Below are 14,688 nucleotides of genomic sequence, written 5' to 3' on the forward strand. Positions count from 1 at the left end.
TGACTTCGTGATCCCCCTGTCACGGCCTCCGAAAGGGCTGGGATTACAGGTGTGAACCACCACACCCAGCCTGAAATCTATCTTTAAGATTAATCTTATTAAACTTGCTTACTAGTCCCAGTAGTTTTTGTTTGGATTTCTTATGACTTTCCATATATAAACATCATGCCATCTTCAAGTAAAGGCAGTTTCACTCCTTTCTTTGCAATCTCTATGCCTTCATTCTTCTTCCTCATCGCCATGGTCATCTGTTGAACAAATGTTTCATAGATGTCTTTTTATGTTTTTATCATGAATGTGTGTTGAATTCGACAAGTTATTTGTCTTCATCCATTAAGATAGTCATGTGGTGGTTGTTCTCTGTTCTATTAATATGGTGTATTGCATTTATTTTTTTTTTCAAATGTTAAACCAAACTGCTCTTCCTGGGATAAAATGCACTTGGCCGTGTTGTATAATATTTTGGGTGTTGTTGGATTTTGTTAGCTAAAATTATATGTTAAGGACTTTTCCATCTTTGTTTATAAAGTATATTCATCTTTAGTTTTCTTCTCTGTGATGTTTTTATTTAATTTTTACATCACAATGCTGGTCTCATAAAATTAGTTGTAAAATATTCTCACTCCTTCTATTTTCTGAAAGGGTTCATGTGTGGTTGACATTTTCGCCTCCTTAAATGTTTGATGAAACCAACCAAGGGAGGGATCTGAATCTCATGTTTTCTTCGTGGAAAGATTTCTACTTACTAATTTAACTTCTTTACTTAATTATTGGTATCTTCATATTTTCTAATTTTTTTCTGAAGTGAATTTTAATAAATTTCATCTTTCAAGAAATGTATCAATTTCATCTAACCTCGCCAATTCGTTGCACATTTCCTTATTGTTGCTTTATTTTTGTAGAGTTTGTAGCTATGTCGTCTCTTTCATGGTAGTTTGTCTTTTTGTGTCTTCTCTTTTTTTAAATCTCGACCAATTTATTTAATCTATCTCGATGTTTTTTAAACAAGAGTGTTGGTTTCACTACTTTTTCTGTATTATTTTTCTGTTTGCTATTTAATTGATATTTTTATTTTGTTTTTTCTTTCTACTTACTTTAAATTTGATGTGCTCTTCTTTATTTAACTTATGAGGTACAAGCTCATATTCTAGGTTTAGATATTGTTGTCTCTAGTATAATCATTTTGACGTTATAAATGCTTGCAAAATGTACACATCTGATGAAATATCCTTCCCTATACTGCTTGAAATTCAGATACATTTTGATATGTTATATTTTCATTTTCATTTTCATTCAGTCCAAGATATTCTCTAATTTCTCTTGTGGTTTCTTTTTTGAAATATAATTTATTTAGGAAATATTTTGGGATTTCCCATATTTCCTTCTGTTGTTGATTTCTAATTTAACTCCATTGTAATAATGGAACATATCTTTTACAAATATTCAATTCTTTTAAGTTTTTCAAGGTTTATTTTATTACCAGAGGTCACCAAACTATGACTCCCTGACCAGATCCAGCCCATGGTCTGTTCTCAGACAGCCAAACCTCCTCCCGGCCTGGCTATCCTTCCAGTAGAGAGATCAGGGCATGCACACAACAAAGGTGGCTAAGCCTTTGAAGCTTCCTGATTTCAGAAAGTTTCCTCCAGAATTATTTTCACAACCACCAGAATGATTGTCCTAGGACACTACGCTGGTCATGACCCTCCTCTGCTGCAAACCCTTATTTGATGCTGACTTCAGCCTGGAATTTAGGCTCTTTCAGACATAGCTTCAGCCTCCTTCTCCACCAAATTCCATGATCCATGCTCCGTCCTTTGTGGGAGGGTAAGGAGGTACTTGATAAATCCCGCAGGAAGGAAAATAGATGGAGGTCAAAATAGGGGCTTTGTTTCAGGCAAAGTAGCTGAAAAGGGCACCTTGGTCTTAACCAGAATCAAGTTCTCTGCTGTCTCACCTCTTGATCTAATTCACCCTCTCAGAACTATGGGTCAGGTGGTGATATAACCACAGGGAGGGGAGGAGAGAGGGCAGACCAAATGGAGACCCAGGCTTTTAATACTTGAGCCTCACTCGAAGCAAAAATGTGGACCATTGGATGTTGGTTCTCACCATCACAGATCTGGGATGGGAGGGGTAGGGGAGAGGTGGAAAGAGCACCTCCAACAGCTCATGGACATGTATGGCAGGAAGGAAGATCCCTGATGTCTACACAGCTTGTTACTGTCTCAGGCCTTGAGAATGGTTGGTTCTGATCAACCCAGGAGTGGATGTTACCCTGGGGAGTGGCTCAGACGTCTCCCTGGACAACCTGATTCTTGTCCTAGAAGGTCACTCTCAAACCCTTGCTCCTTAGAGTACCCTTGGATGGTCCCTGGTAGCAAGTGTGGCTTCTGTTTCTAGAGGGCTTAGAAGGATCCAGAACAGCATTTTGATCCAAGCATGTGCCTTCCTCTGGGAATTTACTGCCTATTCTATTTGCCATCTCAAATGATGCTTAACTCATCCATGTAAGTCACCAGAAACTATGGAATGGGCCTGTGTGCTGCAAATTATATAATGTCAACAACTTAAATGCAAGCCAGATTAGAATGTTTATGAACCATCTCCCACCATAGGAGATGTAGGAGAAAATTTAAGTCCAAATATTCCATAGCTTTCTAAAGTTAAGCCCAAAATTTGCAAGTTCAAGTCCAAAGAAATGAAAGTTCAAATGAGTTCCCTTTGCAATTCTAATTTTGCATAGAAGAGTCTCTCTCCATGTTTGAGTAGAGTCCAGCTTGCTTCTGCCTTTTTACCCCCTCTGGTTCTCCCTGAAGGCTGTTCAGGATCCTTTGATCTCAGTTAATCCCAGCCATGCCTGTCCTGTGCTTCTATTTTTAAGTGACCAGTGCCAGCCCCACCCCCACAGAATGTAGGAAGCGCCAAGCAAGTCACTGGCTCTAGAGAAGTTCCTTCAAACAAATCGAGGATCCTGGTATTCGGTGTTGGAGTCCATTGAGGGCTGTGTTATTGTGGCCAAAATGGCTCACTGGTGCATGAGAGCAGGAGGGTAGCTTGAGAACATAGGAGGGAAAAACATGCTGGTCTCAGCCTAATCAGATGCTGATCAGTAGGTTCCAGGTGTCTCGAGTCCATGGCCTCTGAAATAAATCTACGTGTAGGAAAGTGAAATAAATCTACCCACAGGAAAGTGATGATAATGGCATGGCCGTTACCCTGTCTGGGGAGGGGACAGAATCCATTTGGGTTAAAATCTGCAGTGTGAGCTCAGTCTCCACTTTTTGCTTGAGGATTCTTCCTTTTCCATCCCATCAATTAAATGTGTATTTGCCATTTTCCCACTGAGCCTGAGCTCCTGGCCTTGGATACCCTCCTCCTTCCTCGAGGCCGGGTGTTTGCTGTTCTGCCGGTGGCAGGTGCATGGACCCTCCCCCTACCTTTCCCTGGGGAGAGGCTGCTGTACCAGATCCCACCCCAGCAATGGACAGGCCACGTGTCTTTGGGGACAGGCTGAGGGTCAGCTACCGTGGGACTCTGGTGGCAGCCTCTTCGTGAGAACACAAGGGTTCCTGCAACACAGACTCTGACATGGAGCCCCTGAGCCCAGCCCTACGAAGCTCTGAGCATCCCCCTCCCCCTGAGACACCCTGTTCTAGGAAAGGGATGGCAGGAATCCCCCTGAGCCTCCTTCCTCTGCTCCATCCCTCCAGCCAACACCTGCTTTTGCAGGAGAGTCAGACAGGGAAGACTTCTGCATCCCTTTTCTTTATTACATTTGATGGATGTATTTGGTCCAGTCAGGGAGTAGGGTCCCATTCTGAGGACCCAAGGAAAATCAGGGAGCATTTTTGTCTGGGACTCTGCAGGTGCCCCTTACTGAGGGGCAGGCAGTCAGGGGCGGCTCACTGAGAGCCCCAGGTGCTGTTTGTGGATTTCTTCAGATCAACAGGCACGGAACCAGAAAGCAGAGAGTGTGCCTACTCCCTGTGCTGCACAACAAGACGCACCCTCTGTACACCAAAGGCCGAAGGACTTTCAATAGAGCATTTATGTTGGGTCTGAGATGCCAAGGGGACGATTACCCATTCTTTCAACAGATGTTAACTGAGAGAATAACAAGGACAGCAGCAGCACCCCAGATAAGGATGCCCAGGATTGCCCTGTCTCAGCACTGTGTGCCGGGAGACAGGCTCCTTCAAGCTCATCGAGGGAACTGCACATGAGAAGCATCCGTCCAGTGGTCTGGGATGAAGCAGAGACTGGGCTGTTCCGGGACCTTACTCCATGCAGACCTCATGCAGGACTCTTTACAAATAGTCCCCAAAGCTGCAGATTTTGAGATGGGGAAGACTGTCAGGATTCCTCCCCCATTCTCACCCACAAGTCCTCTGCCTATTTATGAATGATTTACAAATAACCAGGGGGAGTCTTGTCGCAGACACCTTCCCCCATGCTTGGCTCTGCCCAGGGCTGTGGCTGCCATCTCCTAAGGTGGCACAAACAAATAATTATCACAGTATTAACAGATAGTGCACTCAAAATTGCTTGTCAGACTTGGGAATATCACTTCTCACTTTTGCAAGAAGGTCATTTCAGTCTGCGCTGCAATTGAATTCTGCTTTTGTCTGTGGCATTACTGAGATGTAATAAGGTTAGTAATGATTGCTGAAAACGTTTGCCATTGAGTTGTTTGAAAGGAGGACTGCATTTGGGGGAAAATAAAAAGAGGGTGAAATGTGCATAATAGATTTGCATTCAGAGCTGGCTGAGGACCTGGGGTTGAGGAGCAGAACTGGCTGGGGATACTTTCTGTGTCCAGGGCTTCCAGAAGCACCCACTTGTTGCTTGCGGGGATACTCACTTCATTCTTGGTGATGCATTTTGTGTTCCTTTGGGTGCCTGGCCTGAAAGTCGAGAGGCGAAGTGGGATCCCTGTGTAATGGGCAGAATGTTGGCTTTTCAAGGCAGTCAGGCATCGATAGAAATATCAGCTTCTTGCCTTGCTAAGCGTGTGGTCTTGGACCTCAGTTTCACATTTGTCTGTGGCATAACATATCTTGCCCCCTGGATTCTTGCACAGCACATTTAAGGAGACAAGGTCCATAAACCATGAAAAGTCACAGCTGCTGAGTGGTGGGTCTCCCCTCTCCCTGTGGCCACTCCCAGCATGCCTGTCCGTGGTCTGTGGACCTCAGCGGGGTTACCTGCCACCCCAGCATCTGTGTCTCTATTCAGAACACATGTGTGTTCACCCCACTCCTGGCGTCTTCAGAGGTGTAGTCAGACTCCAGAATCATAATGCATCCGAAGGCCTCTAAGGGGCTGATGGAAGGTTTAAAAATCCTCATTTTTTCAAAAACGATAATAACTTGCTCATTTAGAATTAGGCACAGTGGCTCACACCTGTAACCCCAGCACTTTGGGAGGCCCAGGAGGGCAGATCACCTGAGATCAGGAGTTCGAGACCAGCCTGGCCAACGTGGTGAAACCCCGACTCTACTAAAAATACAAAAACTGCCCCGGCTTGGTGGGGGGCTCCTATAATCCCAGCTACTCGGGAGGCTGAGGCAGGAGAATCGTTTGAACCCGGGGGGCGGAGGTTGCGGTGAGCCGAGATCGCGCCATTGCACTCCAGCCTGGGCAACAAGAGCGAAACTCCGTTCTCAGGAAAAAAAAAAAAAAAAAAAAAAAAAAGAATTAAATTCTATATCCAGAAAACGGAAGCCCGAGTCTTGACTCTGCTACCTTCTCATTTAAACTCTTTAAACCATTATTTGTTTAAGTACAAAAATAGTTAACTAATTGTCAATTTCACACGGTTTAGTTTCACAGCCTTGCGGCTTCGGTGAAATCACCTAACTTTTGCAAGTCCCAGCACGTTCGTCCGCTTGATAGCTGTCGCAGGGCCCCCTCCCTAGACGGTGGTGGACACCGCACAGGGCACACCCCAGGCCTGGCGTGCCGGTCGAGCATGCGTTGCACCGGGGCCTTCAGGCAACACATGGGCCGTGAAGCAGGTGCTTCCTTCCGCGGAGCTCCCTGCGCCAGGTCAACACCGTAGGCAGGCTACGCCATGCTTTGGTTGAAATATACCATAAAAAGGAGTGGCCCCGGCTTCCACCTGTGACTGCCTCCCTCCCTCTTGCCACGTGGGGTGTGGATGTGGCTGAGGCCACAGGCCCGGACCCAGGAGGAGGAGTCTGGTTTTTCCTGCGGAGACGGCCTCGCCCCTGCTCACCCAGATGTGGCTGCAGGAGGCACCCAGGGCTGTGAGAGACGAAGGAAGGATGCGCCTGGGGCGGTTTCCCCAGCCGGACCCTGCTGTGAACAGGAGCCCGGAGGCCACAGGCCCTCAGAGCAGAGCAGAGCAGCAGGGGCGCGTACACCCAAGCTCACAGAACGGAGTTCTTCCGTGTTTCTGTTGTGTGTGTGTTGTGTGTGTGGTGTATTTGTGTTTGCATAGTGTGTGCTGTGTGCGCATGCTCATATCTAACAGTGAAGTTACACCTTGTGCTCATTCTGGGCCCTGCCCTGCCACCACAGCCGCCAATCAGAGCTGAAGTCCCTTTTGGGGTGCCTTGGAGGCAGGTGCTACCGCTCCTGTTTTAGACTCAAGCCTGGAACCTGCCTCCTTTCCTGTGCAATGTCAGCCTTTCTGCTCTGCCCACGACTCTGCTCTGGAGGTTGCTGGTGTTCTCATCTGGCGGTGCCATGGCGCACATCCGATCTCGCTCCTATACGCTGGATCAGCACCCAGTACACAGCATCTTGTGGCCAGCCATTAGATCTTCATCCATTTAATTCTCTGTTTATGCAAAAATATTTATTAAGCAAAATTGCTGACAATATTAATAAGAATCTTTTCATGGCAGGCGTGGGCCCCATTTAGACATCTCTGCCTTTGGGCATAATTGTTTAATCGGGTTGAGTTCGCCCAATTGCCCGCTTCACTTCCTCTGCACGTAGGAAATATTTTGGGTTGGATGGCTGATTTTATTTGTTTTAAAATTACTTATCCCGGTGTTGGAACATTTTAGGTTTTAATGAATAATCAAGTGTTCCTTATTTTCCCACATTTTATGACAATACTCAAACATACTTCAGGGTTTGACAAATATAAAGGTCTGCTATTATTACAAGCATTTTAATTATAGCAACAATTACCCATTTATTACATTACGGTGTTGGAACAGGCGTCTCCCTCCCCGTGTCAGAATCCTGATCGCGCCACTGCTCTGTGCAGCCCTGGGCTTGCCTTGCCATCGGCTCCCTGAGGCCACATGTCCTCCTGCACCTGCTCTCAGCTTTTGGGTGGAGAGTGTGACTGATTTTAGTTTCCCTCAGAAGAGCCAGGCACAGGCATCCTTGGAGGAAGAGACACCTTTGCACTCATTCTGCCTGCAGGAGGTTGTCCTGCTGTCCCGGTGCAGGTGGGTGCCTTTGCCTCCCACTTCTGTTCTGATGCTGCCACCTCAGCCACAGTGGACCCCCCGGCCCTTCCGCAACACAATTCTCCAGTGTCTGGGAAGGAGGCGGTCCTCCAAACGCGGTTACCGTCTCCTTCAAGGAGCACCTTTACAAGCTGCAGTGTAAAGGAAAAGATGCAATAGTATCTTGCTCTGTTCTCAGGGTTGAATCCGCAGTGAAAGTGGAGGTCTGCTGGGAGCCTCATGCCCCATCGGGGTGGGTGGGAGAGGCTGAGCAGAGGCACTGAGGTCTCACCTGAGCAGTCAATAAAGAGGCAGAATGCATGGAGTTGTGGGTGAAGTGTGAAAGCTCCAGCTAGGAGTAGCCTCAGGAGATAGCACCCGCCATACAGGTGGGACCACGTGGCCTGACGGGCCTGCGATGCTTCAGCCGTCCCCTCTGTTCCCTTGTGCTGCCCCCGTGGGGGCTTCTCACGCCGTCATCTGCAATGAGTATAGGCGTCGAACACCTTCCTGAAGGCCCGTCCTGCGCCCCTGCTGATGCCCCCAAAGGTCTTCCCACGTCCAAGCTGCACGGCCCAGGATACCCCAAGTCACTCTGTCCCAGCACTGCTGTGGGGTTGTAATCGCTTTCCCCAAAGGTAACTCCCCCCAAACTGCCCCATCTGAGCCGAGGGCAGGGGATTGTTCTTGGTATGCCCATCTCAGCAGGACCCAGCACAGCCTTGGGGGCTGAGTGGGAGCAGGAGAGTTCCTGAGTTAATGATTCCATCTTGGTTTATGCTGCCAGAAGAGCCAAGAGCAGGGTGTCAGGGAGCCCAGGAAGCTCTGGCTGGGACCTTAGCAAGGCCCTGCTTCCATGGACATCGAGTTTTCCTGGGTGGTTGATGGTGACTGATGGCACCTGCCCTGACAGAGGGTCTTTGTGGAACTCAAGTCACTGTGTGAGCTCGGTACAAGGTGCCGCCATTGCTTGATTTTGTATTGGTGGTTTAGATCATAAAACCAGTCAACATCAACCTTTCTGTCATGTGGGATGCTGCAGGGCTCTGGGTCCAAGGCCCGGGACCATGCTGACACCTGCCATGGGGAGGGCTGCTCTCACTCACAGCACTGCTGGCCTCACTCCAAGGATGGATGTGCTCTGACCTTTGTGCAGCCTTCCCTTACAGCAGGCCAGGGTGGGGTGTCCCTCCAACCTGGAAGCCATGCTGCCCGAGATAGCCCAGCAAGGGCCTGAAAGGACACAGCCTCCCCTTGGTGTGCAGGAAGGGTTGGAATCTCAGCTCCTCCACGGTGGAGCTGTGGGGCCCTGAGGCCACTCAGCCTCAATGGAACAAAACCAACAGGGACTGAAGGAGTGAGTGTGTGGCTGCGCTGATGTGTTTGTGTGGAGCTTGTCACATTTTAGGCAATCACTACCTGTTATGTATCCATCCCTATTTGAAAAATCTGCCTGTGTTAGATGTAGAGGCTGAAATGCCCAGGATGGGTAATGCCAGGCCCTCTGGCAAATCTCTCTGATCCCCTCTCTCAGCCCCATGCTGGGAAAAGGCCACCTTCCATCCTCCAAGAGTATGATGTGGCTGTGTCTGCCTTTACCCTCACGCCTGATGCCTGAAACATGATAACCATGGCAATAGCTGCATACATGCATTTGTTCCATCCACACACTTACAAGAAATCTTCACAGCAGCCACTTCAGCCTGAGACCATGAACAACTCTGTTTCATAGGTGAGGAAACGGAGGTCCAAGAAGTAGAAGTGACAGCCTGGGAGTGACAGGAACAGCCTTGAATACAGCTCTGGCATGAGCTCACATTCACAGCTCTCAGCGGCTAAAACCACCCAAGAGTTTGGTTAAATCCTCACTGCTCACAGTCCTCCAGGCTGCCCCAGTGGCTCCCATGCAGGTGCAGCCAAAAAATGGGGAATGAAGATGGCTGAAGACCCCTGGGCTGGCCATCTAACGTGGCTCCTCACGTGGCTGGGGGTGGATGCTGTCAGCTGGGAACTCAGCTGGAGCAGTAGCGTCACATGGTCACCTGGGGCTCTGTAGCCAAGGCTTCTCCTGCTGGGGCGGCTGAGGTCCTCTGGGGGCATCCCAAGAGACCCAGGCACAGGATCCCCAGAAGGTACCTTCCTCTAAACCCTGTTGGTCAGCTGAGCCATTAAGGCCAGCCCAGCTTCAAGGAGAGGGAATCAGATTCTATCCCTTGATGTGACTGGGAACACGTCAGCAGGCAGGGGAGGAAGAGAGGACAGACAGCATTGGAGAGGGTCTTCCACACTTGAGGACAACCATGAGGATGACAATGGTGATGAAGATGAAGATGATGGTGGTGATGGAGAGGATAATAATGATGATGATGATGATTACGATAATGATGGGGAGGAGGATGAGGAGAATGATGGTGATGGTGGTGCTGATGAAAATGATAAAGAGGAGAATGAGGATGATATGGTGGTAATGGTAATGACAGTGATGATGACGATGAGGATGGTGATGGCAATGATGGTGATGATGATGATGGTGATGAAAAGGAGGAGGATGAAGATGACGATGATGACAGCTAGATTTTACTGATGCCTAATGAAGGTGCTAATATTCTAAGTGCAACTCCTGTATTAACTGGCTTCATTCTCACAACACTGCTGTGAGATGGGTGTTATTACTGGCTTTCTGACACACCACCCAGCACTAAGCAGTTGGTCCTGCACACAGTACTGACAACCTGCAGTTTTGAGGTCATATTACACTGAATTCTCACGTGAAGAGGGTCTCACCTTAATTCAGGTTGCCTCTCTTTACGTTACTGGGTCTGAAAACATTTCTGAAAATGCAGACAAGGTGAGAAGATGCAGAAATTCTCAAGTATTTCTGATGGGCTGAAGAAGCTTGTGGTCAAATAGTTTGAAATTCTACCATTGCTGACATACGGTAGGTTCACTGCCCTTAAGAAACTGAGATGAGAGGACATGGCCACCATTTCCCTGGAGCTGGGCTTCCTGAAAGAGAGCAGGTGCATGAGAGCCTTCTTGGAATTAAACATAGAATTAGCAAGGTGTTACTTCTGCCTTAATGACAAAGGCTGGCAACTCAACTGAGCAGTAATTAGCGCTGACTGTTCTGCCACTTGGTAATAATATCTTAGACTTATAAAAATAACTGAAATATAGGAGTTGCCCATGTAAATTAAACATGTTTTGGAGAGCCTGCAACTTCTAGAAGTTGGTAAGAAGCACACTCCAACCTTTTAGTGGCCAATGTACAAATGATGCTATAGGATTATTTTGAGATGTATGAACAGTCATATGAAGCATATTCGCTGGCACGAGCTCCCCTATGGCAGATGGTCCATGGCTGCCCCTGAACACTAGCCCAGTGCATCCATCCTGACAAAGCATTTTGGATTTTCATGAGTGCCCTTCACCAAATCATTCTGAGATGCCCATTTGGACTCCAGTACCTTGTGCAACTCTGAATCATGGTTCTTCCAGAAACATGCCAGCAGGATATGTTTTCTGTTGGTTAGGGTTCCCCGGATACTTTGGGAAAGACATCGGAGAACAGGCTTTTCAGGAAAGGGAGATGGGGCAGAAGAAACCCACGGACAAACCTGGGTGCTGGTGGGGGTCTCTGTTTGCTCCGTGGGTTTATACCTCAGCTCCTCCTGTGCTGCCTTTGGACCTCTGGCGGGGCTTTGTTCTTCCCGAGTCTTCATCTTCACTGTAGGAGAGTGCCATCTGCCTTGAAGGGTTGTCGGAGAGATTAGATAAGATTACAAACATGAGATGTCTGATGCCTTCCGCGTGCAAACACTGTAAAAGGCGTTGAGCCACATTGTCCATCCATGTGTGTGCATGCTTCCCTGCAGCACGGACAGCAGGATCAAAGGCTGGCTCTCTGCCTGCTTTCTTGCCCATGAAATGTCTCATTTCCATGACAGAGGGACAAAATATGATGTGGCGTGGAAGAGAGCAAGTCTTGTGTCTAATTCTAGCATACCAGGTGAAAACCGCGCCATGGGACTGTTTATAATCTCTAGGTGTTGTCCAGTCATGTATGTGAACGATCAACTGCCCAAAGAATCATAACTATCATTGTTATTTTGAAAATGCCTTTCACAAGTTGGGCGCTGAGTGACCTATAAAGTGCTAAGAGACTCTGTGAAGAAAGTGCTACAAAGATTATGATGCCATTTTACACGTGTCCTAAAATCGAGGCTGGGACAGGCACCCCCGTAGTAGTAACAGGCAGACCATAGCCCAGAAGGCCTTGATCCTGGGGTGGCCTCCTTCCACTTGCACTTGAACAGGGCACTGAACACGTGGCAGAGGGAGGGCCACTGTCATCTGTTCCTTTGGCAAATGCGAGCTCATACTCCATGCCACGTGCTGCGTGCGGAAATGCTCATTTTGCTTTGCCATTTTGTGATTTCCTGAGTGCTGTTTGGACCATCATATCAGTGACCTAAACAGCTTCCTGCTACAAGGAAGACCGAGTTCCCAAGCTGTATCTGTGGCTCATTTCCACTCAACGTTCAGACCAACCAAAGGTCTGGGCAGCAGCTTGGAGCCCCTTGTAATTTGGCCCCAGGACAACCTGGCTTGCAGGCACCATTTGCCAACTTGTGTGGCTGAGAGAGATGGGAGCCAGCTGGTACATGGAAGATTGCAGGATCTGAAATTCATAGGGTTCCACAAACAGAAATTATCCGTGTTTCTCAAGAAATCATCAATTCCCTACATTAAACCGCTAAAGTAACAGTTGTTTTTCTACTTTCATGCCACAAGGCTAATCTGATGCTTTATTGTTGGATCATGTAACAATAAGCCTGTGTTGTACAGTTAAATACCCTAAAATGGAGCATCTTAAAATGATAGTCATGTATTTTGCTCACAGTTCTGTGGGCTTGCAATTTGAGTTGGGCCCAGCTGGGCAGTGCTCTGAGTCCTGGCTCTCTAATGCGTGAGACGGGGGTTAGCCAGCAGCAAGTGGTCCCACTTGTGCAGCTGTGGGCTTGAGGGATGGGGGTGGCTGGCCCCTGTGCTCCTCCTCACCTAGCAGGCTAGCTGGGGCTTGCTCTGATGGTAGCATTGCAGGCGCTAAAGTGCGCACAGCCTTGTGAGACCTAAGCCAGGTTTTGCACATCTTTTCTGCTCTGTTTATTGAACAAAACATGTCCCAAGGCCAACCCAAACTTCAGGGAGGAAGAAGTGGAGAAGAAGTTGCAGCCTTGGGCATCCCACCCTAAACAGAAAGAGGAAATGAGTTATGCAGGCACAACCCAGAGATGTACTTAAAGAAAAAAAACCCAAACTAATTTTTCCCCTTGAAGATGTCTTAGCACACAGGCTCCCGAAACACCAAAACCTGCAGCTAAAGGGAGCACCACCTGACATCGAGGCAGGTGTCTGATGCGGTGCTAACGCCCCATCTCGGCTCTTTCCACCACATCCCTTAACATGACCAGGTTTTATTCATTTCTTGCACTATGGATTCAAACTCCACTTTAACACTAATTTAATCCAATCTCTATATTTAAATCTGAAAGCTCCTGCCAGCTGAATTGCATGTTTTTACAAAATTAAGCTTAAAACCAGGGAGTGGTGGTGGGGGTGGGGCGGGGGAGAATGTTTCCATGGCGACAGCACACAACATCTCTAATACCAGTCAGATTTGTGCAATGTTGGGTTTGGAATGCGTGGGCGTTAATGGTTCTGGGAGAACCCTTAACTAACGACAGACAACACCCATCTGGGTTACTCAGATGTTTAATGTCACAAAACATTAAAGGATCCCCGTGTACTATAAGAAGAAGGGAGCTGTGCTAAATGCTGTTGGCAATTATCTCCTCCAGGTCAGTTTGAGAGAAGGAACAACAGGCTCTGAAGGCAGTAATTGTACAAGAGTAGTGGCTGTGCCGGGGAGGCCAGGAGAAGGTGGAATGGGCGAGATTCTGCTTCCCTGAGCCCTTTCTCCCTGCCTGGAATTCTGCAGTGTTCTGGCAGCTTCTTGGTTCCCCAGAGAGCAAATTCCTTGTCCCCCCCGTGGGAAGTCCACCTGGGAAGGCCACAGGCACAGCGGAGAAACGCGCTGCCCCATCAAGGTGAAGAGGGGGCCGGCAGAGGAGCTGGCTGAGATGAACAACGTGGTGACAAAGCACAGTGTCACTGGAAGCCCCTGGGACCATTTGTCTCTGGGTTTCCCCAGTCAGCTGCTGTCGGAAAGCAACACGGAGAAAACGAGGAGAGAGCTGACCTTTGTTTACACAGGCAATGTGCAGGCGTGGGGAAAACAGCCCTGCGCTGCCTTCACCACTGCACCTGCACTGCATTCACCGCTGCACCCGGCGTCCACCTGCCTTTTGCCTGGAAACATAGTGAAGTTTTGCAGCCCCAGAGAAAGTCAGCAAATCTGTGAAGTTAGAACCATGGCAATGTTTCTTTGCACATTTGACTTGTTTGTTTATTTATTTATTTTGAGACAAAGTCTCACTCTTGTCATCCAGTCTAGAGTACAATGGCGTGATCTCAGCTCACTGCAACTTCTGCCTCCCGGGTTCAAGCGATTCTCCTGCCTCAGCCTCCCCAGTAGCTGGGATTACAGGCGCCCGTCACCATGCCTGGCTAATTTTTGTATTTTTAGTAGAGATGGGGTTTCACTGTGTTGGCCAGGCTGGTCTCGAACTCCTGACCTCAGGCGATCCACCCACCTCGGCCTCCTGAAGTGCTGGGATTACAGACGTGAGCCACCGTGCCCGGCCTTGACTTGTTTATTTTAAGATGTTTGCCTTCAGCAAAATGGCTGGTGTAGCGCCTTGAGGATGCGGTCCTGAGTGCGCTGTGTTTCAGAGCCGACAAAGGCCCGCGTGTCTGTAGCTCCTGCCTCTGGACACCATCACTCAGGACATGTGGCAAGGGGCAGTAGGTGGTCCCCGCAGGAAGGCCACGGATGCCCTGCCATGACGGGATCAACCACGCCTCTTTCCCTTCAGTCTCCATCTGCACGTCTGGGAGCGGACAAAGTGTCTGCACGGAGAGTTTGACTGTGTCCCGTGACCTTCTCTAAAACAGGCAACAGCTCTTCCGAAAACCCAGTCATCCTGAGACAGCTGCGCCCTGTACGTCCAGACCAGGCCTCTGTCATTGCCAGCAGCAGACGTCTCACTGCATTAACAGAACTTCATCCCCCCAACAAAGCCAGGAGGCAGAAAAAATATTTCCAGATTATTCCAATGAAGAAATTGAGGCT

Source organism: Nomascus leucogenys, chromosome 7b (assembly GCF_006542625.1).
Source record: "Nomascus leucogenys isolate Asia chromosome 7b, Asia_NLE_v1, whole genome shotgun sequence".
Lineage (NCBI taxonomy): Eukaryota > Metazoa > Chordata > Mammalia > Primates > Hylobatidae > Nomascus > Nomascus leucogenys.